This window comes from Nicotiana tabacum, chromosome 20 (assembly GCF_000715075.1).
Source record: "Nicotiana tabacum cultivar K326 chromosome 20, ASM71507v2, whole genome shotgun sequence".
NCBI lineage: Eukaryota > Viridiplantae > Streptophyta > Magnoliopsida > Solanales > Solanaceae > Nicotiana > Nicotiana tabacum.
Window position 1 is genome coordinate 64,741,532 of NC_134099.1, and position 24,836 is coordinate 64,766,367.

The 24,836-nt window shown below is 37.5% G+C and overlaps 1 pseudogene; it reads right to left on the minus strand.

The window, feature by feature from the left end:
- Positions 1 to 13,307: 13,307 nt before the first annotated feature.
- Positions 13,308 to 22,538, minus strand: LOC142174953 (uncharacterized; annotated as a pseudogene).
- Positions 22,539 to 24,836: the final 2,298 nt, after the last annotated feature.

Consider the following 24,836-nt stretch of genomic DNA (forward strand, 5'->3'; position numbering starts at 1 on the left):
CCCGATAGATCCCCCATACACATTTACTTTGGGACTACGGGTTAGATTCCCGGTAGATCCCCCTACACAGTTATATGGAACTACGGTAATGCACCTGATAGATTCCCCCAGTTCTGGGTATTTACATTTGGGACTACGGAATGAGATTCTGGTAGATCCCCACGCACTATGAGTTGGACTACGGGATGGGATCCCAGGAGATCCATTCGAACATATATATATATATATATATTTACATTTGGGACTACGGATCGGTATTCTGGGAGATCCCCTCGCATTATGAGTTGGACTACAGGATAATATCCCGGGAGATCCACTGGATATTTATATTTGGGACTACAAGACGGTATCCTGGGAGATCCCCGGTTGTTATATTTGTGGTGAGCTATATTTCTTTCTGTGTTTACTTTGCCTCTGTAGTAGTTGTTGCTGTTCTTTTCATCCTGTGTTATTTTACTGTTGTACTTATTTATACTAATCCGTTCTATACTGCTGATCTTTATATTTTATTTAACCTCAGTAGGGTCATGACCTTCCTCGTCACTACCCAAACGAGGTTAGGCTTGGCACTTACTGAGTACCGCTGTGGTGTACTCATGCCTCTTCTGAGCTTGTTTTTCATGTGCAGATCCAGGTACCGCTGATCAGGTGTACTATCCTTGAGGGAGGTAACCGCTCTAGAGACTTCGAGGTACATCTGCCGCGTCGGCAGACCGAGAAGTCCCATTCTATTCCTACTTTTAGTATTTAGCCCTTCTGCACCTTCCTGTTCTTATTAGACATTCCAGAGTTAGAGCTATGTAATATTGATCTTAGCTTGTGATTCATGGGTTTCCGGGTTTTGGATTTATGTTTCGTATTGAGAGTTAAACATGGTGTATACCGAGGGGCACATTTAAACATTGTTACTGCTTTATTTCTGTTTTAAATTGTTTACTTCCGCAAATTTTGGTTTTTCTTTCGCAAATTAGGCTTACCTAGTCGTAGAGACTAGGTGTCGTCACGATGATTCCCAAAGGGCAAACCGGGGTCGTGACAAGTGTCACGACCCCAATTGCCCTTGTCGTGATGGCGCCTATCACAGTACTAGGCAAGCCAATTCAACTTTTACTACATCGAACTCTTTTTATAAATTCATTTTTCCAAAATAAATCAAGTCTCAAATCTTTCATATGCAATATATATATATATATATCAACAAAAATATGCGAAAACCAGTACAAAAATACACTAACACAGCCCGAATCTGTTGTCACTAATCATGAGCCTCTAAGTACAACCCAACACTGTCTAAATAATACGAAATAAGTCTGAAATACAAAGTACTAAGATAGGAAGGAGAAGTGTAGGGCTGCGAATGCCGAGCAGCTACCTTTCGATATCCAGATACTACTCTGAGAGTGCTGGAAGCTCTCACTCTGATGCTCGGGCACCTGGATCCACACACAAGGTGCATGGAGTAACGTAAGTACGCCAACTCAGTAAGTAACTAAAGTAAATAAAGTCTGAGTGCAGTGACGAGCATTTAAAATCATATAAGAAATCTCAACAGAAATATCAAGTCAAAATTTGCAGTTGAATAGCCAGTTATCTCGTAAAACTCCAATTTCAATTAAAAATCCTTTGAAAACATTTATTCAACATTTTTCAAGAGAGTCTCAGTATAAAATAAGAGAGAAATCAGGAAAATCTCACAAACAAGCCCCTCGGGCAAAGTATCACTCATAAGTATAGTCTCCCGGGCAAGCCTCTCAGTCTCTCGTGACTCAGCTCTCGTTAATCAGTACTCACACTCAGCACTCTGTCTCAATAGATACCCCATAATAATAACCGCTACGGAGTGCAACCCGATCCATAATATATAGTCGACTACTCTCATTGGGGTGTACATGACTTCGGAGGGGCTCCTACAACCCAAATGTCATATCGCTGCGGCACGCAGCACGATCCAATACATATCACTACGACGTGTAGCCCGATCCATATAAATATCGTTGCGGCGTGCAACCCGATCCATAATATATATGTATACTCCTCACCATTAGGTCCTCAATCTCTCTCAGTCATTAACCTCACGGCCACTCGGGCATATTAGTAAAAATCAGGAAAACTCAGCCCAAACAGTTTTCATATTTTAAGAAGTAGAGTGATGAAATCGGATTAAACAATAAAAAAGGTAAAACATGACTGAGGATATGCTTTCAAATCAAATAGGGTGAGGAAAGTAGTGAAATACCCCTAAGGGTCTAAAAAGGCCGACACAAGGCCCCAAACATGGCATTCAACCCAAGTTAACAAACCAATTCTAAAACAGATGGATATCATATACAATATATCAAAATACGCAACTATACAGTCACCACGGGACAGACTAATTTACAATCCCTACAGGTGCACGCCCACATGCCCGTCACCTAGCATGTGCGTCACCCCATTTATTAAAACATTACGAAATTCCGGGGTTTTATACCCTCAGGCCTAGATTTACAATCGTTACTTACCTCAAATAGGATGAAATACTACTCCGAGACACCCTTGCCTCTCGACTCAGCTTCAACTCGCGTCAAATCTATCAAAAATCAGAATTATAACATTAATATATGCTAAGGGAACGAAGCCCATGCGAAAATAATCAAATTACATCAAGAATCCCGAAATTGGCCAAACCCGAACCCCGGGTCCACGTCCCGGATTCCAATAAAAATCACAAAACTAGAATCCTTACAATCTCACGAGTTCATACATACCAAATACATCAAAATCCGACTACAAACGACCTCTCAAATCCTCAAATTAAAGTCTCCAATTTCAAGCCCTAATCCCTCAATTTTAGGCTTTAAACCCCACTAATTTCATGTCTAATTAGGTTGAAATCACCGTAGAATCGAGTATTGAGTTCAAAAATCTTATCTCCAAGTGTTTCCCTTCGATTCCCTCTTCAATCCCTCTCAAAAAGCTTCAAAACCGCTCAACAATGGAGGAAAATTGACCAAAAATCGCAAAGGCAATTATTTAAACATTTTGCCCAGGCAAAAATTCCTTCTTCGCGAATGTGGTCTCGCGTTCGCGAAGCGCAAAAATTCACTAACCAAATATTCCTCTTTCGCGAACGCGAAGCCTCAACCGTCCAAGCCTTCGCGAACGCGATATCACCTATACGAACGCGATGAACAACTACTAGGGGACCCAGCTGCTCCACTTCTCTTCGCGATCACGTCCATCTCCTCGCGTTCGCGTTCCTTTGATTGGCCATACCTTCACGAACTCGAGCCCCCATCGCGAACTCGAAGAACACTTTTTCTGCAACAAAATACCAGAAATCTGCAACTCTCCAAAACAAGGATTTGGTCTGTTAACCTCCCGAAACTCACCTGAGGCCCTCGGTACCTCCACCAAATATGCTAACACATCCCATAACATCATCCAAACTTGTTCCAACTTTCGGAACGCTCAAAACAACATCAAAACATCAAATCACCCTCGGATTCAAGCCTAAGAATTCCAAAACTTCCAAATTCCGCTTTCGATCAAAAAGTCTATCAAACATTGTCCAAATAATCTGAAATTTTGCACACACGTCACAAATGATACAACGAACCTACTCCAATTTTTGGTATTCCATTTCGACCCCTATATCAAAATCTCCACTACCAACCAGAAAACGCAAAAATTCCAATTTCGCCAATTCAAGCCTAAATCTACCCCGGACCTCCAAAACACATTCCGATCACGCTTCTAAGTCCCATATCACCTAATGAAGCTATCCGAACCACCAGAATTCACATCCGAGACCTTTTTCACATAAGTCAACATCCGATTGATTTTTCCAACTCAAGCTTACTCAAAAGAGACTAAGTATCTCATTTCTCTACAAAACCACTCTGAACCCAAACTAACCAATGCATACCATATAATACAGCTGGACAAGACATAAAGAAGCAGAAATGGGAGAAACAGAGCGGTAACTCATGAAACGACCGGCGGGGACGTTACATAAATAGTTATACTTGAACAAGAAATATTTAAATTCTTGCCAAAATATCTTTTACCTCCATTTCTGTTTTATTCTATTTTGCTCTCATTTTACACTTCAATTGAAATTGAATTGCACAAATTCAAATCTAATACTAATAGCCTGTTTGGCCAAGCTTTTTTTTGGCCAAAAATGTTTTTTTTTTGCCAAAAGCATTTTTGGCCAAAAATTGAGGTGTTTGACCCAGCTTTTGGAAGGAAAAAAGTGCTTTTGAGGAGAAGCAGAAACAATTTTGGAGAAGCAAAAAAAAGTAGCTTCTCTCCAAAAGTATTTTTTTGAGAAACACTTTTGAGAAAAATACACTTAGAAGCAGTTTTTTAAAGCTTGGCCAAATACTAATTACTACTCAGAAATGCTTTTCAAACTAATTAGCCAAACGCAAACTGCTTCTCACCAAAAGCACTTTTGAGAAAAGCAATTTAAAAAAAAAAATACTTCTCAAAATAAGTTGATTTTTACAGCTTGGCCGGGTTATAATTCTAATTAGACAGGTTCTTTTATTCGCTGGTAACAATTTTTTTGCAAACAAGCATGGGAAAGAAAAGAAAATGGATTTGGAAAGAAAGAAGTGGGTACTTTAGGGGATTTAGGTAGCGTCACTCAGCTGTCACCTCACCAATCACATTCCTTTTCTCGATCGAGTCATTTATATATCAAAAAATCCAAAACCCCTTTCTCCTCAAACCAGATCCGCACTCCTCTTTCAGCGCTAAAATGGACGCCTTAGACTCTGTTTTCGATCCTCTTAGAGATTTCGCCAAAGACAGCGTTAGACTTGTCAAAAGATGTCACAAGCCTGATCGCAAAGGTACTATTTTCTTTTTCTAGGCATCGATCTATTTTTATATGCCCGTTTCCTGATTTTTTTTGATTATTTGGTGCAGAATTCACAAAGGTTGCGACTCGTACCGCCATCGGTTTCGTCGTCATGGGGTTTGTTGGATTTTTCGTCAAGTTGATTTTTATTCCTATCAACAACATCATCGTTGGTGCTTCTTAACTGGTAATCGTTTTAGGATTTTGACACTTTTTCTTATGGAGTTCCTTGATAATTATTGCTGGATCTGTCGTTTATTATGGGCTAAATAATAAATTCTATCCCAGAAATGGTTTTTTATTGAATTGTGTTACATGAATTTGCATTCACGGATTTTCTATGTTTAGATATGCATTCTGGATTATATTAAAGTAGTATTCTTTTGTTGAAGGCTGCACATAATCATTCAGCTACTGCAAAGAGCTTTGTCTAATGAGTAACATTTAGAATTTTTTTGTTCCCTAAAAGGATGTGAGACCCTTGTTTTATGGTAACCTTTAGAAGGGGATATTTGCATGATGCGTATTGAGCGCATGGATATAAAGGATTCATATAGCCAATCCAGCTAGTTTTGAATTGAGATATAATTGATTGATTGATGGATTGTCAATAAGTGGGTGGTTGGAGCCTGTGTGAAGAATAGGTTTCCGAATTTGAACTTTTCCTAGGAAGAAAAAGCTTCCTATCTTCATCTTCTTTGTTTTTTGTCAATAGTACTCGGGGGTGAAAGCGCATTTCACTTTGGGCCTTTGGTTATAAATTCAGCAATTGTATCCATTAATTGATCTGTAAGGAGGCCGTTATCAAAGAAAAGAAATTGTTCTATATGGAGGTATATGAAATGTGATGACTAGAAAATGCATGTAACATCTGAGTTGATATCTTATGTGAACCATTTGATGAAATTCTTATGCAAAATGCTTGTCCAATGGCTGCCTAGCCTTCAACTTTGATGGTTCCACAACCTACATCATGCGCTTTAGTTATAAGTTGCTGAGCGAAGTACCACTTCATGTGATCTTGCATGGAAGAACATATACAAAATGTGATCATCCTGAAAGCTGTAATATTCATTTCATTTTGTTCCGTTGAAAAGGTCTCACTCTGTCACTGGTTTGCATGTTTATATTCCAGTCATAAATGGAATTTATATTTTCTTCCAGATTCATGGTAGTCTGTTCTATTACTGTTGTTGATGGTTGTGCTTCGGTTTGTTTCTCTGGTTTTTTTTTTTTTTTTTTTTTTTTTTTTGCTGATGAAGTAATTTGTTCATTGATGGCATCAAGAAGATGCAGTAGTACAAAAGATAATACAGCAAAAAGAACTAAGCCAACTCTAACACAAGAAATGCTAATCTAAGACCAAGGTGCTGACAAAGTTCAGAAAGCTATCAGGGGTGTAGACAAGGGTGTAGGGGTGTCTACAGGGGACATTTTGTGCCAACTAAAAAGAAACATTAAGCACCTAGCCTTAATAGAGTGAATTGGAGTTGATACACCATCAAAGCATCTCCTATTTCTTCCTATCCATAAACACCAAAAAATACTAGCAAGGATCATTCTCCAGACTTGTTTGATGGCTTTATCAACTTTCCATGTGTTCCAGTTTCTAAAGGCTTCCTTGGTTCTCTGAGCATGATCCAGTTGAGTCCAAAAAGTGAGAGAAACATGTTCCACACATCTGCAGCTACTGGACAGTGTAGAAACAAATTGGCTGTTGGTGCGGTTTGTTTCTCTCTGTTTGTGTGGTTTCATGTTCACATTGGTTCTCATGGGTGGCAATTCCAATCCCATCCCACCCCTTTAAATAGAATAAAATGAAAAAGAAAAAAAGAAGATTTTTTGTCATCTCTCTCTCCTCACCAGCCAATAATTATAGCTTATTAGCTAAATAGGAAGATAGACAACCACATGCAATATGTCCATCTCTAATGTTTTTTCTTTCCTCAAGCATGATACATGAAAATCTTGGTGATATTTGCCATTTAGCCTTGCCCGATCTTTAGTTGTTTTTGATGCTCTACTCCATGCGTTGTTAAGCTGGGGCTTCTTGAATTCCAGTAGCGTGGGAAATGCTGCATTGATCACATTCATGGTCGAGTGTATATTATGGTGACCTCCGCTGAATTGATTTTGTTAAAATGCAGGCCTAGCGAAGGAGAAACTAATTGGAATTTGGAGATGCATAAGCCAGAAAGATATGCCAATCGGCAAATTTTAGTTTTCACTATGTAATGAGTAGCAGTTGGACATCTTATTCTGAACGTTCAGATTTCTAGTTTCTCAATACTTATTTTTCAAGTCAGAACACTGCTTTTTTAAATCATAATTTCTTGAGTAGAAAATGTGTAAAGCTATTTGCACATAAAACGAATTTGCTTAATTATGCAAAAAGAGAGAGTCATCTGCATGAATGTCTTGAGCTCTAGGCTGTTGCATTTCCAAAGGCATCCAGAGATAACCTTTGGAGTTGGTAGTGGAGATTTATAGAAAATTAATTTGTCCTTAATTTACATTAACTTTCCAAATTAGCTTTGTAACGAAAAATTGAGCAATTCTTATATGGATCTTAGTCCATTAAGTCATGTGATCTTTTGAATGGAACGACATCTTAAATTAGTTTGGGGTTGTGGCTTGTTATTAGTGCAGATTGACGTATCATATATAACGTATATTAGTTCAGCAGCTGACTTTTACTTCTATCCATGTTATTGGTTTGGGATCTTATATTTTACTAGCCTCTTTGGCCCAGGTTCTCTAAGATTTATTTTCCCCAAAGTTGGTAGCGTTTGGCCAAGAAAAAAGTGTTTTTGATTAGAAGCAAAATAAAGTAATTTATCTCCTAAAGTACTTTTTTGGAGAAAAATATATTTAGAAGCACTTTTTAAAAGCTTGACCAAACATTAATTGTTGCTTAAAAATAGTTTTTAAATTAATTAGTCAAACACAAATTGCTTTTCATCAAAAGTACTTTTGAGAAGAGCACTTGTCAAGATAAGCTGAAAGTCATCCTTCATTTGTTTTCTTTTATTTAGGGAAACTTATAATACAGAAGTCCACACTCCACATAAAAGTTACCTAACTAAAGCCTAGTAAATTGAACAGAAAAATCTGAATCATTTACAGGCTTAGTAAAATGGTGGTATGTTTTTAACCCATTTTAATACCCAACCCATGAAATTGGTGGCTTTCATAAGACGTTCTCATCTAATGGAAGAAACATTAAAAAGCATTCGTTCCAGCAACCAAAATTGAAATCAGATGTTGGTTATGAATAACCATCCAAAGAAATGAAAAAGGAACTACCCTACAAATAACAATGTATTGCCTGCATCCATTCCTCTATCAAATGGTAGAAACAAACATTAAAATTCTTTGCCATCCAACCAAATAACGTCAGAAACTAAACATTTCTGACATATAAAATCTTGATATTCAAAGTTTATAACATTGCATTTCTAAAATAGATTCCTATTTAATTTACTGCCTATTAAGCTACGACAGCCAAAAGAATACTGCTTAATAAGTAAATAAACAGTTTTAGTTCATCTTAGACTCGCATAAGTTGTGCCATTTAATCTGTATATTTAAGACAAAAGGTGACATCCGTAACGTTTGAAAAATAATAAAATTATCAATGGCTTGATAAAATGCTAGCAACTTGCTCTTGTGATTTCATGAATCAAGCTCCACTTTGTTCTTGGATATGAAATCTCTAATGAAATAGTGTTTTGTATCAATATGCTTGTTCTTTCATGAAATATCGAGTTGTTAGCCAATTCAACGACAAATGTGTAATCGAGAAAAGTCTTTGTTGCATCTTCTTGTGATTGATGAAGTTCTTTCAATAAATTATAAACTTCTAAGTCAAATTGCATACAAACACAAGAAGCAGCTATTAGATACAATTGATTGCTTTTAGAATTCCATGTAAATTCTGAATCCCGAGAAAAAAAACAACCTAGTGGTACTGTGACAATAATCAACAAGCTTAAAATCTTGGAAGATGAATAAAAGATTCCATAATCAAGCGTATATTAATATACTTGTCACGATTCAAAATTATACACTTAACTCGACCCGTTAGGTAAGCCAATTAACAATAATCCAATTCAAATGAGATTAACAGGAAATAAATGATGAAATAACTGAATTCTTATACAATAATTCAAGGACTGGTAGTAAATCATGAGCTTCTAAGATTTAGAGTCTACAAAGTTGGTATAAAATAAATACATCATCTGTTCGAGTTATACATAAACAAATTTAAAAATCTAAAGCTACCAAGAGCAAAAGAAAGCTATAACGAGAATGCAGGTATATCTTCAATGCCAGCTCCCGCCATACACAACAACGTCAGCTCCAAAATCTGCACGTATAGTATGAGTACAAATGAGCTCATGTACTCACTAAGTAATAAACCTAACCTTAGGTTTTAAGCAGTGACGAGCTCGAAAAATGATCAGAGTCCAAAACCAATAGCCAAGGACAACTCGTAACAATATAATAAAAGCAATACAAGTAATAACTCAAAAGATATTATGCTTATGCTCAGTTCGTTCACAGTTACGGAAAATAGACATGCTTTTCAGGTAGAACAGTAAAACCGGAGTCTTTCACCGAAATCATCAAATATGAGGGTATATTAGAAAACTGTGATTTTTTCCAAACTTTCAACAACAGATAAGATATTTCATATCAGATAACATGAGGAAAGTACATCTATATGCTTACATGTCCATATGCATGTCAAGTTATCAATTATCATATACCGTCTAGCATGAGGAATATTCATCTCAATGCCTACATGTCAAATGTACATGCGAGATCATAAATGTCACAATACCGTATAACATGAGAAAAATGCATCTCTATGCCTACATGCCAAGTATGTATGTCAAATGAATGATTTCACGGTGATATTCCCAGGTAATCTCACCCTCAAACTTACTCAAATTGTCTGTCTCAAATGCGCACTTCATCACAAATAATAATAATAATAATAATAATAATAATAATAATAATAATAATAATAATAATAATAATAATAATAATAATAATAATAATAATAATAATAATAATAATAATAATAATAATAATAATAATAATAATAATAATAATAATAATAATAATAATAATAATAATAATAATAATAATAATAATAATAATAATAATAATAATAATAATAATAATAATAATAATAATAATAATAATAATAATAATAATAATAATAATAATAATAATAATAATAATAATAATAATAATAATAATAATAATAATAATAATAATAATAATAATAATAATAATAATAATAATAATAATAATAATAATAATAATAATAATAATAATAATAATAATAATAATAATAATAATAATAATAATAATAATAATAATAATAATAATAATAATAATAATAATAATAATAATAATAATAATAATAATAATAATAATAATAATAATAATAATAATAATAATAATAATAATAGGGAATGATGAACAGAGACTGGGATATAATATGCAAATAAAGAATCATGACTGAGTATATAATTACAGCCAGAGCAAATAACTCAAAACAATAGAAATAGCCTCATTAGGTCTCAACCGAATAAGCACATAACCTAAAAATGATTTCTAACATGATTCACAACTCATATAATCAAACAAGTAGGGAGAACATGGATGTAACAAGATATAATAGCAAAATAAGTTCGGTCACTGCTTAATAGTCAACTAGAATCATGATTTCCTAGGTGCACACCCGCACGCTCGTCACCTAGCATATGCGTCACCTCAATACATCTCTTATAACATAGTTCTTCGAGTTAAATACCCTAAAATCCAAGTTTAGATATATTACTTACCTTGAACAAGTCAAATCTAATATCGAGCAAGCCAAACAATACTCCAAAAACGTCATCCCGCGCATATCGACCTCCAAACGGCTCGAAACTAGCCAAAAGTAACACAAAACATCAAATAATGCCAAAGGAAACCCAATCGATAAAGGTTGAATTTTTAATCAAAAGCCCAAATTCAACCAAAAAGTCAAACCCGAGTTTACACGTCGGAACCCGATAAAACTCATAAAATCCGACTAGTAATTCAATTACGAGTCCAACCATAATACTTTCACTCAAATCCGACAGTGAATCGATATTCAAAACTCAAGAATTCACTTTAGGAAAATTTAGACAAAATCCCCCAATTTCTCTTTTAAAATCGTCAATCAAATGGCCAAAACAAAGATGAAATCAAGAAATATAATTACAACTGAGTATAAAACACTTACCCCAATCCATGTGGTGAAAATCGCCTAAAATATTACCCCAATCCGAGCTCTATAGCTCAAAATATGCTAACATGTTTGAAACCTTCGAAAATAGAGTACTTATAATCACTGGACAGATATATGAAATCGCGATCGCGAGAATACCATCGTGATCGCGAAGAAGAAAAATCACTCTGCCATGAAATACTCTACGCGTTCGCGAGCCTACTCGCGCGAACGGGATGCCCACAGATGCCAACTCTCCACGAATGCGGACAATCCCACATGAACACGAAAGAGAAATCACTAGCTCTTAGCTCTCAGCTAAGCTCTATGTGAACGCGATGCCTCATACGCGAATGCGAACAGTAACGAACACAAACCTACTTACTGTTGACGCGGACGCGAAAAAGAAAATCACTCAGCTCCAGAATTCTCCTACGCGATTGCGATGCTCTGCAGACACACCAGTAATCATCAATACAACAACCATCTAAAATGATCCAAACAACATCCAAAACTTACCTAAGCCCCTCGGGACCCCGTCCAAACGTACCAACTAGTCCCGTAACATAACACGGACTAACTCGAGGCCTCAAATCATGCATGACAACATCAAAATCACGAATCGCACCTCAAATCGAACTTAATGAACTTTCAACTTCCAAAACTCGTGTCGAACCTATCAAATCAACTCGGAATGACCTCAAATTTTTCACGCAAGTCCCAAATGACATAACGAATCTATTCCAATTCCCGGAACCACAATCCCAAGCCGATATCATCAAAGTCAATTCCCGGTCAAACTTATGAACATTCCGAACCTTCAAATTGCCAACTTTCACCAAATAGTGTTGAAACATTCTAAAAACATTCAAATGCAAATCCAGGCATTACGTCCAAGTCCAAAATAACCATCTAAGCCTAACGGAATCATCAAAACTTCGATCCAGGTTCAAATATACAAAAGTCAAACTTGGTTAACTCTTCCAACATAAAACTTATTAGTTGTGAATCATTTTTCCAAATCAATCCCGAAACACCTGAAAACTAAAATCGACGATTCTCACAAGTCATAATACATTATATGAAGCTACTCGAGACTAGAACGACTGAACGAAATACAAATGCTCAAAACGACCGTTGGGTCGTTACAAGACTGTAGTGTTCTTTAGCTACCTTTAAATGAGAGGTGGTAGGAGCTTTCATGAAACAACTCACAAATCCAACACCAAAAAGAATATTTTGTACAAGTCAAATACCTCAAACTTACAAAAAGGTTTTTGAAGAATGTGGGGTTGTCGATTAGAGCAAAGCCCAAAATGGCATAACCACATCTCCACCTCTCAAGATAATTTAATTCCATATTCAACATGGGTGTTTATGGGCTTGGGCTTGCAATTCGTCTGTCTAAAGTTTCAATGTTTCCAATGTTTGTTTTTGTTACAATTAGGTTGACTGACATATTTTTTATGATCTCGAGTTTTTCCCCACAATAGGATCTTCAACAAGGCAACTATTATCATTAATTTGATGGAGCTTCCCTAGACAAGAGGTATAAGGTGGAGCAAAACGATGAGTCTTCTGTAGACGAGGTATAACAATCCGTACGCATGCAAAGATGGTTGATCTCCGAGCACCACGCAGAAAGCAAGAATGTAAGAACAAACAACTAAGAAAAGCTAAGAAAGAAATAGATACCAAAAAGATTCAAGTTATACATGCTAACAACATAAAGAAGTTTTATAACTTACTCTGCTGTAGCGGCTTATTACTCTATCAAGCTTGCTATGAAGAATTACCTATTTAGTAAGTCAACTTAACTTGATAGTTAAAAGATTTATACACATTAATGCATGCAATTTAAACCCACACCCAAAAATCTTAGCACATAAAGCCAAATTGACTTTACCATGCAAGGCTATTGCGAAGTGCGCCAATCAAGTCTGCTGCTTTAGTGTTGGTTAGTCTATCCCTATGAATGAAAGCCTGGAAACTAAAGCTTACTTTTGGACTGCAACACTAAACCAGAACTGAGCCAGAGAACTTTAATTTTAGGTTGAAAGTGATTTCAAGCCTCAGTAGTCCATCTTCGCGAGGGTCAAAGTAGTACGCACAGCGATCACAAACAGAAAAGAAAAGATATTATATAATGAACAAGGTCTACTATCCAAAAGTATCCTGTATAAAGTTCTTAAATTTCCGTATGTATTCAGGTACTTGTACTCTTAGCTCCCTGCTTGATTGGCAAAAACCAATAAGAGAAACAAAAAATTCATCATCTTTTATCTATTCTACTCTATCACTGGCAAGCTTAAACTATTCGGAGCGCCAAAACATTACGTGATTCATAGGCCGGAGATCTGTGCACCTGCCAAACTTGTTTTTCCTTCCACCTTCTTTGCTTTGTTTTTTCTGGAATATGTCAAAAGGGGTTTTCTGATAACAGTATTGGATTCTACTGTAGCCTCCTTATCGTTGATCACGTTGCCAATACCATACCTCTCCTTAACTTGGCTTTCACGGTCTGCCCTTTCTAATTTTGAAGATTCTGCAGTTTTTCTCTGTGCGTCTATCTCAGCTTGTATCATGACTTGAAGAAGTTCTAAGGGTATGGCTGCAGGATCCAACTCCCGACAGCCCTTGGGAGCATTTAGAGCTTCTTTGCCTGTGAGCACGTATGAAGGGACCTGATGAGAGAACCTGAACATCTCCTCCCTTGGAATTCCACGAATATGTTTATGTTGGGAATAAACCCCTTACCAAAATAATATTCACGGTAATAAAGCGGAATAATAATGTAGCACCGAGATACGGTAATTAACAAGAATAAAAGAGTAATAATGACACCAAAATTTTTACGTGGAAAACCCTTCTGAATAAGGGAAAAAACCACGACCCCGAGAGGAGCAACTGATATCACTATAGTAAGGAATTTTACACTTTGTAGGTCGGAGGTAAATACTCCAAAGACCACTACAACACTCAAAAGAAATAACCCTCTTTTGATATTCTCACCTCACTACAATATCGCTCACTCTCTATTTTTCTCACAGACTATTTTCTTATACCTTGTCTGTGAAACCTCACTCTTTCTTTCTCTCTTTGTTGGTGTGTAGAAATGAGAGTTGAAGCTCTCCTTTTATAGCCAAAGTTTCACTCTCTAAAGCCTACCATATTTGACAATTTACACACACTTTTCACAATTCAACAAAGTTGGCTACCAAACCAAAGAAATTCAACAAGGTTGGCTACCAACCAAACCAAGTCAACAAGGTTGGCTACCAAACCAAAGAAAACTCTTATTAGGCACATGCCTAATACTTCTTCAATGAGATGGACATCATCAATCTCCCCTCCAGTCTCATTCATCCAGAGGAGGTAGCACTGTCTTCTAGTTTGAATGCATGCCGACAAGTTCTTTGCATAGCTCGAACTTGTTCCTTGGTACCACCTTGGTCAGCATATCTGCGGGATTCTCATTTGTAGAAATCTTCAAGACTTTTAGAGATTCATCATCTACCATTTCTCGAATCCAATGATATCTCACATCAATGTGTTTGGTCCTTGCATGGTACATAGAGTTCTTGCTAAGGTCTATTGCACTTTGACTGTCACAATAGACGACATACTCCTTCTGATGCAATCCAAGCTCTTGAAGGAATCGTTTGAGCCATACCATCTCCTTGCCAGTTTCTGTAGCGGCAATGTACTCTGCTTCAGTTGTTGAAAGTGCAACGCACTTCTGCAACTTAGACTGCCATGATATAGCTCCCCCTGAAAATGTAAACAAATATCCAGTAGTGGATTTTCTGTTGTCAATGTCACCCGCCATATCAGCATCTGTATAGCCCTTCAAGATTGGATCAGATCCTCCAAAGCACAAACAATCTCCCGTGGTACCTCTCAGGTACCTGAGTATCCACTTGACTGCTTCCCAATGTTCCTTTCCAGGATTTTCAAGAAACCTACTGACAACACCAACTGCGTGAGCAATATCAGGTCTAGTACATACCATTGCATACATTAAGCTTCCGACTGCTGAAGAATAAGGAACTTTAGCCATGTTTCCTTTCTCCTCCACTGTTGTAGGACACATCTTCTTACTCAACTTTAGATGACCAGCAAGAGGTGTGCTGACTGGCTTAGCATTCTTCATGTTGAAGCGTTCTAGTACACGTTCAATGTACTTCTCCTAAGATAGCCACAACTTTCTACTTGTTCTCTCTCGAACTATCTTCATCCCTAGAATTTGTTGTGCTGGGCCCAAGTCCTTCATATCAAATGACTTGGACAGATCTCCTTTCAACTTTGCTATCAACCCCTTATCTTTTCCTACAATTAACATGTCATCCACATACAACAACAATATAATAAAGTTATTCTCAGAAAATCTTTTGAAGTATACACATGGATCAGAATAGGTCTTTAGGTATGTTTGACTTTTCATGAATGAGTCAAACTTCATGTACCACTGCCTTGGTGCCTGCTTCAATCCATAAAGACTCTTATTCAATTTGCACACCATGTGTTTCTTTCCAGCTACTTCAAATCCTTCTGGCTGCTCCATATAAATCTCCTCTTCCAAATCTCCATGAAGAAATGCAGTTTTCACATCTAACTGCTCCACTTCAAGATCTAGGCTAGCTGCTAAGCTCAAAATTGTTCGAATAGAAGTCATTTTGACAACAGGTGAGAAAATTTCGTCAAAATCAATACCTTTCTTTTGTTCGAAGCCTTTAACCACCAATCGAACTTTGTATCTGACCAGCTTGCCATTTCCATCTTTCTTGAGTTTAAAGACCCATTTGCATTTGAGTGGTCTTTTACCCTTTGGAAGTTCAACCAGCTTGTATGTGCCATTTTTCTGTAGAGATTCCATCTCTTCTTGCATAGCTTTCATCCACTGGTTCTTTTCTGGATGGGACAACACCTCCTTAAGACTTTCTGGCTCCCCCTCATCACTGATGAGGACATACTCTGTGGAAGGGTACCTGCATGACTCTACCCTTGGCCTTTTGATCTCCTCAGAGGTTGAGGTTGTTTTTCTCCCTGAGTGGGGTGCTCCACTTCCTCGACACCTTCATCAAGTTGCTCCCCCTGCTCAATAACCTCACCAGGTTGCTCCACCTGCTCGGCAACCTCGTCGGTTGTACTTTCTGCACTTGTGGGATTGTTAGAAGTAGAAGGAATAGTAACAAAGTTAGGAATTATACCATTTTTCGCCTTTTCTAACATATCAGCAGCAGTTCCAACTTCACTTTCTCGGAAGACTACATCTCTGCTTCTGATGACCTTCTTCTTTACAGGATCCCACAGTCTGTACCCGAACTCTTCATCTCCATATCCGATAAATATGCAGGGAACAGATTTATCATCCAGCTTTGTTCTCTGCTCTTTTGGTACATGTGCAAAAGCTCTACAACCGAACACCTTCAGATGCGAGTAGGACACCTCCTTGTTGGTCCAAACTCTCTCTGGGATTTCAAACGCCAACGGAACTGATGGACTCCTATTGATCAGGTAACAGGCTGTCTGAACTGCTTCACCCCAGAATGACTTAGGCAGTTTAGCCATTCTGAGCATGCTTCTCACCTTCTCCACAATGGTGCGGTTCATCCTCTCGGCTACACCATTGTGCTGTGGGGTTCCAGGAACTGTCTTTTCATGTCTGATCCCATGACTTGAACAATACTCTTCAAATTCCCTTGAAGTGTACTCACCTCCATTGTCACTTCGGAGGCGCTTTAGCTTTCGACCCGTCTCCCTTTCTACTAGAGCATGAAATTTCTGGAAAACTTGAAACACCTGATCTTTGGTTTTCAAAATATAAACCCATAATTTTCGTGAAGCATCATCAATAAAAGTAACAAAATATTTGTTACCGCCCATTGATTCAATTTCTATTGGGCCGCAAACATCAGAATATACTAAATCAAGTATATTCAATTTTCTTTCAGACGATGTCTGAAATGAGACTCTATGCTGCTTACCAAATAAACAGTAGTCACAAGGTTTTACAGTTGTACCTTTGGCATAAGAAATGAGTGATTTCTTGGCAAGAATCTGCAATCCCTTCTCGCTCATATGACCCATTCTTTTGTGCCATAAATCTACAGAAATCTCATCTTGTGCCGCGTTCAATTCACCTTGGCATATTTCTGCATTTGTCCTGTACAACGTGCCACGAGCAACTCCCTTTGCAATCACCAATGATCCCTTAGTGAGTCTCCACTTTTGATTTGAAAAATAACTCTCGTATCCATCTCGGTCTAAAGCAATTCCCGAGATCAAGTTCATCCGCAAATCAGGTACATGCCGCACATCCTTTAGAACCAATGTGCATCCGACATTTGTCTTGATACAAATGTCACCAATCCCCGCAATCTTTGAGTAACTTGTGTTACCCATTTTCACTGTGCCGAAATCACCTGCTACATATCTGCAAAAAAGATCTCTTACCGGTGTGGCATGGTGAGATGCCGCTGTGTCAACCACCCATTCCGACTCTAGACCTGACAGGTGCATGCATTCCTCTTCCTCATTTATAAAGAGGACAACATTATCATTATTTTGCACCATGGCGGCTGTGTTGTCGTCATTCTTCTGGCCACTGGTTTCACCTTTGCCCTTCCTTGGATTTGGGCAATCTCTTTTGAAGTGACCTGGTTGATTACAGTTGTAGCAATTTCTGACTCTTGATTTGGATCGGTTCTTTGACTTCCCACGAGCTCCGGATCTACCATAGTTGTTCGAACTCCTTTGATAACTCCTGCCTCTACCTTCTGTGATGAGAGCCTGTCCTTGATTTTCAGGCTTCTTTCTCATCTTCTCATTGAGTAGAAGAGCTGATGTGACATCTTTCAACTCAATAGTAGTCTTACCATGCAGGATGGTTGTTGCCAAATTATCGTACGAAGATGGCAACGAGTTCAATAGCAAGATGGCTTTATCTTCTTCCTCGATTTTCACTCCGAGGTTGGCAAGCTGTGTGATTAGTCCGTTAAACACATTTAAATGTGACAAAAAATTCGTACCTTCACTCATGTGTAGGGCGTATAACTGCTTCTTCAGGTACAATTTATTTGTCAGCGTTTTGGACATGTATAGGCTTTCCAACCTTGTCCAAATTCCACGTGCAGTGTCTTCATCAATGATGTTATTTACCACATCATCTGATAAGTGCAACCTGATTGCACTAGCAGCTCTTTCATCCAAGTCAGCCCAATCCTCAGCTTTCATGGTATCAGGCTTTTTGGAATCAACATCTAGAACCTTGTGTAATCCTTGTTGGATGAGCAGATCTCTCATCCTTCTTTGCCATGTTGAGAAACCGTTATCTCCGTTGAATTTTGCTACCTCGTACTTTACTCCGGACATTTTTATTTTTCACCAAGTATAGTACTACCGACAGTGAATAGTATTTCAGTGAACGAGCAGAACCTGTGCTCTGATACCAGTTGTTGGGAATAAACCCCTTACCAAAATAATATTCACGGTAATAAAGCGGAATAATAATGTAGCACCGAGATACGGTAATTAACAAGAATAAAAGAGTAATAATGACACCAAAATTTTTACGTGGAAAACCCTTCTGAATAAGGGAAAAAACCACGACCCCGAGAGGAGCAACTGATATCACTATAGTAAGGAATTTTACACTTTGTAGGTCGGAGGTAAATACTCCAAAGACCACTACAACACTCAAAAGAAATAACCCTCTTTTGATATTCTCACCTCACTACAATATCGCTCACTCTCTATTTTCCTCACAGACTATTTTCTTATACCTTGTCTGTGAAACCTCACTCTTTCTTTCTCTCTTTGTTGGTGTGTAGAAATGAGAGTTGAAGCTCTCCTTTTATAGCCAAAGTTTCACTCTCTAAAGCCTACCATATTTGACAATTTACACACACTTTTCACAATTCAACAAAGTTGGCTACCAAACCAAAGAAATTCAACAAGGTTGGCTACCAACCAAACCAAGTCAACAAGGTTGGCTACCAAACCAAAGAAAACTCTTATTAGGCACATGCCTAATACTTCTTCAATGAGATGGACATCATCAGTTTAGGGTCTTGATGCTGATGGATTACTGACTTGAAGCCAGCTACTTTGGCTAATGGAGCAACTCTGACACCTTCGTCCTCACTGTAGTCTTCAAGCACTTCCACCATATCATATTTGTGGATCACATCATCCTGAGTTTGCTCGTTCCATTCGGGAAACCAATTCCTATACAGAGCCCACTGTTATGAAAGGGCTAAACCAAAATGAAGTACTTGTGCCAGGGAGTGGGTTGCACACGAGTCAGGATGTGAAATAGCCCAACAAGAGGTTATTGGGCTGCAACTGGGACCCAGGTTAGAGGTACATGTGTCAAGGAATTACTGGACAAGAAGGAATATAGTTACTATAATTACCAATTCGTGCAAGTATACGGTAAGGCGAATTGTTATCTGGAAAACTCCCCTCTCATGGTCTCTCTCTTCCTCGTCTATTTCTCTCTGTGGCTCTGTCTCCTCATCTCCTTTCTTTCTACTACTATTTCCTTAGTTCATGACTATATCCTTTGCATTTCTATTGTAATCAGTTTATTTGGAAGTTTAATCAAGGTATCGTTTTGTTGAGTTCATAACATTACATCCCCCTTCCTGGGAAAATTTGGAGAACGCCTCTGGTTCCTTTTGTCCACTTAACTATGTGGGAGAAAGAATTGAGTGTCTTATTAATTTCATGCTTGCCTATTCTGAAGTTTCCACTTGTTTTCAGAAACCCAGAACCAACCCAGTTAATTGGCCCAAATTCAGAGTTGTTTTTAGAGGTCTACCAGCTGATTCGCACTTTAAATGGCTTTCTACTTATGACATTGTGAATCAGAGCATAATAATGGGGCATGCCATCATCATTATCATAAGCAGCCCAAACTTGATTATCTTCAAATAATTTCTCCGTTCTATCCTCGTCAAAATTTCGAAAATCTGAATCAGGAACCCTCATAGACTTAATTTCAGTATCTTCTGGTTCTGAATCAACACTTGTAGTAGAGACGACACTAGACTCTTTGTGCTTGCATGATTTGCTGGAGTTCACTAATACACCATTCACAGTTTCCTCTCTTCTCAAATCATTTTTGTGAAATCCTTGTGCAGTATGGGCAGCAGCAGTTTGCTTCTTTTCTGTTTCCTTGTCCTCCTTATATGACATCCTAGATGCAGAAGTTGTGCTCCATTCATTCAGCTTCTTGCAGATCTCCGTCCTAGCCTTCTCCACCAGCATATTGCGAACTTCTGACTGAGACAACTCTCTTGAACTCTGAGGCTTATTGCTACCCACAACAACAACTCGCTCAGCTCTCAAAACACCATTCTCATTTCCATGCACGATTCCATGGCTGCCAGATCTAGCTTTTCCTACCAATTGATTCATCGTTGCTCTTCTTTTACTAGTTGCTTTCTGCTCATTTATGTGTCTCTTTTTCTTTACCCTGTCAGCTTGTGCAGAATGGGAACCCAAATTAGGGTAAAAACCAGTATAAGTTTTATTAATTTTCTGAGGAAAATCCTCCATGTTTGGTGTATTTACAGCTGCTTATTCATGTACTCTCTTCCAAGAATTGACCAGCCGGGTGGCCATTGGATGTAACGTGCGTAGGGGAAGCAGCATAGGGGGGCACCCCATTACAACCTCTTAACTTAAAATCCTGAGCCTGCTGACTGTTTGCTCCTATGTTTGAGCCAAAGCCAGAATGTCCAGGTATCCCCATATTGAAAGCTGAAGCAGACGATCCATTAGCAGCATGACAATTTGTACCCTGCTGCTGCTGCTGGAAGAAAGGCCCTGTATTAGATGATGCATGTCCATTTACAGGAGGAGCACCTAGCTCCTTAGCCCAAAATGGCTGGTGACAGTTGGGGCAGACAAGAACTCTGTTGAGGTGAACTTTCCAATATTCATATTTAATCGAACATCGATCGCAAGAGGTCCAGAATGTAGCAGGTTTTGATGGCTGAGAAGCCACGGGGACAGGGTGGAAATTAGCAGTAGTTGAATTTCTTGCCCTTGCTGGATCGATAGTGAAATTATGAAAACCATTTGACCTGCCTCGCATTGATGGATTTCCAACGCCAACATTCCTCATAGCGTGTTTCTGGTCATAAGTCATCCTTTTAGCTCGGTCAGACAACAAATTCCATGCTTCAGACTTCAGAGAGAATCTTAAATGCCCCATCCGCCTCCTACGGATTTGTTTTTATCAGGGTGAAGAGCTAGAGCAAGCCTTCTGTAATGTTTTCTTATTGTTTCAACATCAGCAGAGGGATCTACAGAAAGGATTCCATAGAGATCAACTTCACCATTTATTTTCTTTTCCGAAGCTACATAAATATGAAGTGAGAAAGGCCATCAACGCCTGGGAAAAGGTTTTGAGTCTTCATAGCGAATTTTTGAGCTCCATCAATGTCCTTGTTGCTTAACATCTGCTCGGTCAATTTCTTTGGCCCTAATGGCTTCATCTTTATTACACTCCATTTGCCTTAAGACTCAAACTGTTGATTGATTGCTACGAACATGACTCAATGATGTGTATTATATGAACTTTATCACAAGTGTATAATTCCAAATCTGTGAAACCCAAATTTAATTCATCACTTAGCAAACTGCATATGGCTTGTGGAAGCTGCTGGCAAACACCATAAGAGACTAACAAAGATGAATATATCTTTCCTATTTATGAATTCCAAAAACTTTTGCATTATCCAGTCAATGATTGATATAAACCGAATATTAAAACTTATCCCTAAATTACGGGTTTAAGGGGAAGCCAAATCAAAGAAACCGACAAAACAGTTAAAATGATAGAACAGATGCAAAGTAATAACAAAAAATCTCTCACATTACTCGCCACCAAATAAATGCATCTACTTTGAACCCAAGTTCCTAAATATTATTAACTCCATTTTCCAATTCTGCAATTTAATTCCACCTATGGTCTAATAAAAGGTGCATGAAGAACCAACAAGAAATTCACATACTGCATTAACAAACTTACGGAAACCAACCCATATTGGCATGAAAACTAATCTCTCGTCTTCTCTCTCTCTCTCTCTCTCTCGACAAATCAACTATGAAGCAATAGATACATCAAACCAACAAATTTAAAGGAGCAACAACATATAAGGTTCATGAAATTAGAAAGCTTATAAAACCCTAAATTCCAAGTCACCTCAGCTTGAAACACAAAAGAACAAAAGAAGGGGGAAAAAAAGAGGAGAAAAAACAATGCAGAAAATATTTACAGCATAACACACTATAACTTGATCAGATAAAAATATACGTATCAACCCAATAATCTGAACAGCATAAAGTCACTCGCCCGTCGAATCTCCCAACAATAATTTTAACCCTAGAGGAATTTGCAAATATATATGAATTATTTTATTTCAAAATAACAGAGTTGAAAGCAATTTCTTTGTAGCCAGGCCATTTATATTTTGTTATTTTGGAGGTTACGCCCTAACCATGTGGTTAATTTTTAACCATGGTTAGATTAGCCTCCGTCTGAAATTTAGAGAATGTAATTTGCTGAATATTTGTTAACAAAACGAAATTTCCAAAATATTTTAGTATATGTAAATTTCCCGTACAAGTTATTCCTTCATGTATTTGTACTGACTTCTTTTGGATAGTAGAATCATGACTTGTTTAAACTTTTAAAATATACTTTAGGTTTTACAAACATAAGAACATACTCAATTCTAGAGTGATTTAAGGAAAGTAATTAAGATATGACAAATTTTAGTTTTTAGGAAGTTTCTTTACTCTATTTCAGCAAAATCTAACAAACAGATGAGCTATTTGGATTGATGCTAATTATGTTTTATCTGAGATTCCAATTTCCATTTCTTTTTACAGGAATGAATTGTGAAAGATATGAAGTTTTTTTCCTATTCTTTTCTGGTCTTTCTCTTTATTATTAAAGGGATCTGAAAGGGGAAACCATTAATTTTGTGGTCTGTGCATGATTTTGCCAGTGCTGAAGAGACTTAAAGTTGTGCAAAAAATATAAAGGGCACGCCGGTGCACTAAGTTTTCGCTATGCGGGGATCCGGGAAAGGGCCGGACCACAAGGGTGTATTGTACGCATCCTTACCCAACTGTTTCCACGGCTCGAACTAGTAACTTCCTGGTCACATGACAACAATTTTACCAGTTACGCCAAGGCTCCCCTTCGTAGTGCAAAAAATATAAAGTCTGAAATGTGATTCACGTGAGCTGGATATGTAAGTCCATAATTTCAAGTGAGAAGATCTGTGTGAACTTGTCATGTTCTGTAATTTCATAATATCTGCTAATGATTATGTAAATCCCTTCCCCGACTGCTCGTTCTGCTGCTGTTGCTGCTTGAATAGGAACTAAAAGAAGGATATATTAAGGTAATGGTTAAAAAGGTGATCTTTAAAATTGATTTCCAAAAAAAAAAACATTAATTATATTGGTGCATGCTTCATCGATCAGGAAAGTGTTCAAGTGTGTCTCACCATTTAATTTGTTCCGCAAATGTCACAATGCAAAGCACAAGTGTGAGGGAACATGCATGCATCCAGTATATATTGGACAGAACTCTTCTAGCCAATTAATTCATCAATCTTTTCCTTGAAATTCGTCAAGTTCCCAAAGCATCACATACTTCTCTCTATATATATATATATGAAAAATTGACCTGAAGAACCTAACTTACTACACTACCTTTTAAGGAATTTCGCGCTTCTCAATATGCATACTACACTCTATTGTTTTTTTAATTACAACCAAAACCACTTCTGTTCTTCCTTAACTAATGCATGTAAACCAACCTCTTCTTCCACTTCCAACCTTAAGCTCAATCAACTTAATAATTAACTTCAAAAGTAATAATCAATGCTGAGTAGTTATTACTATATAGCTTCTCTAGTAGCTAACTTTTGAGCCATCTGAAGATGGTAAAACCAGAATAATGATGTACAAAAAGTTAAAACAATCTTAGCTACCGCTGGTTCAATGAGTAAGATTAATTCCATGTTCCAAAATAATATTACTAATTAATTATTAAGCTAACTTTTAGAAACTCAAATCACTAGTTCAGAGTGCCGGACTGATGAATACATTTTTGACATTTACATCCCAAGCAACCCAATCTGGCACTTGCAATACCTTCCCTTCCAAGACCAAATATGGCATGCATATCCACGATCTACTATATGCAGTAAAAGTTCATAGAGTTCCCTAAATACACTTTTGCACCTCTTGAGCTCTGAAATAGACTCAAGAGACATGATCGGATTCAAAATATCATGCATAATTGTGGATTATAGAAGAAAACCATGTTTTTTTGGAACAAAGCATTTAAGGATGCACCATATCCAAAGTGGCAATTTTAGTGAGATGGACCCATTATCCACCGGATTTAGAATCATGAGCCAGCTAGCCCTGGAGGATCTCTCAGTTAACTTTTAGAAGTCAAGATCATCATGAAATTGTTGCGTGTTAAAAGAATGTTAGGAGTTTACTTTCTATAAGTTATGTTCAAACTTGTACAGTTTATGCAAATGCCCCATTTTGGTAATATAATGCCTACTATATCATAGTTGGTGTTGTTTTTATGTCTATGGTGCAGTGTGGTGTTATCTATATGTTATTAGGATTGATTTATGGGATTCTCTAACACGTGGATAGGCTCAA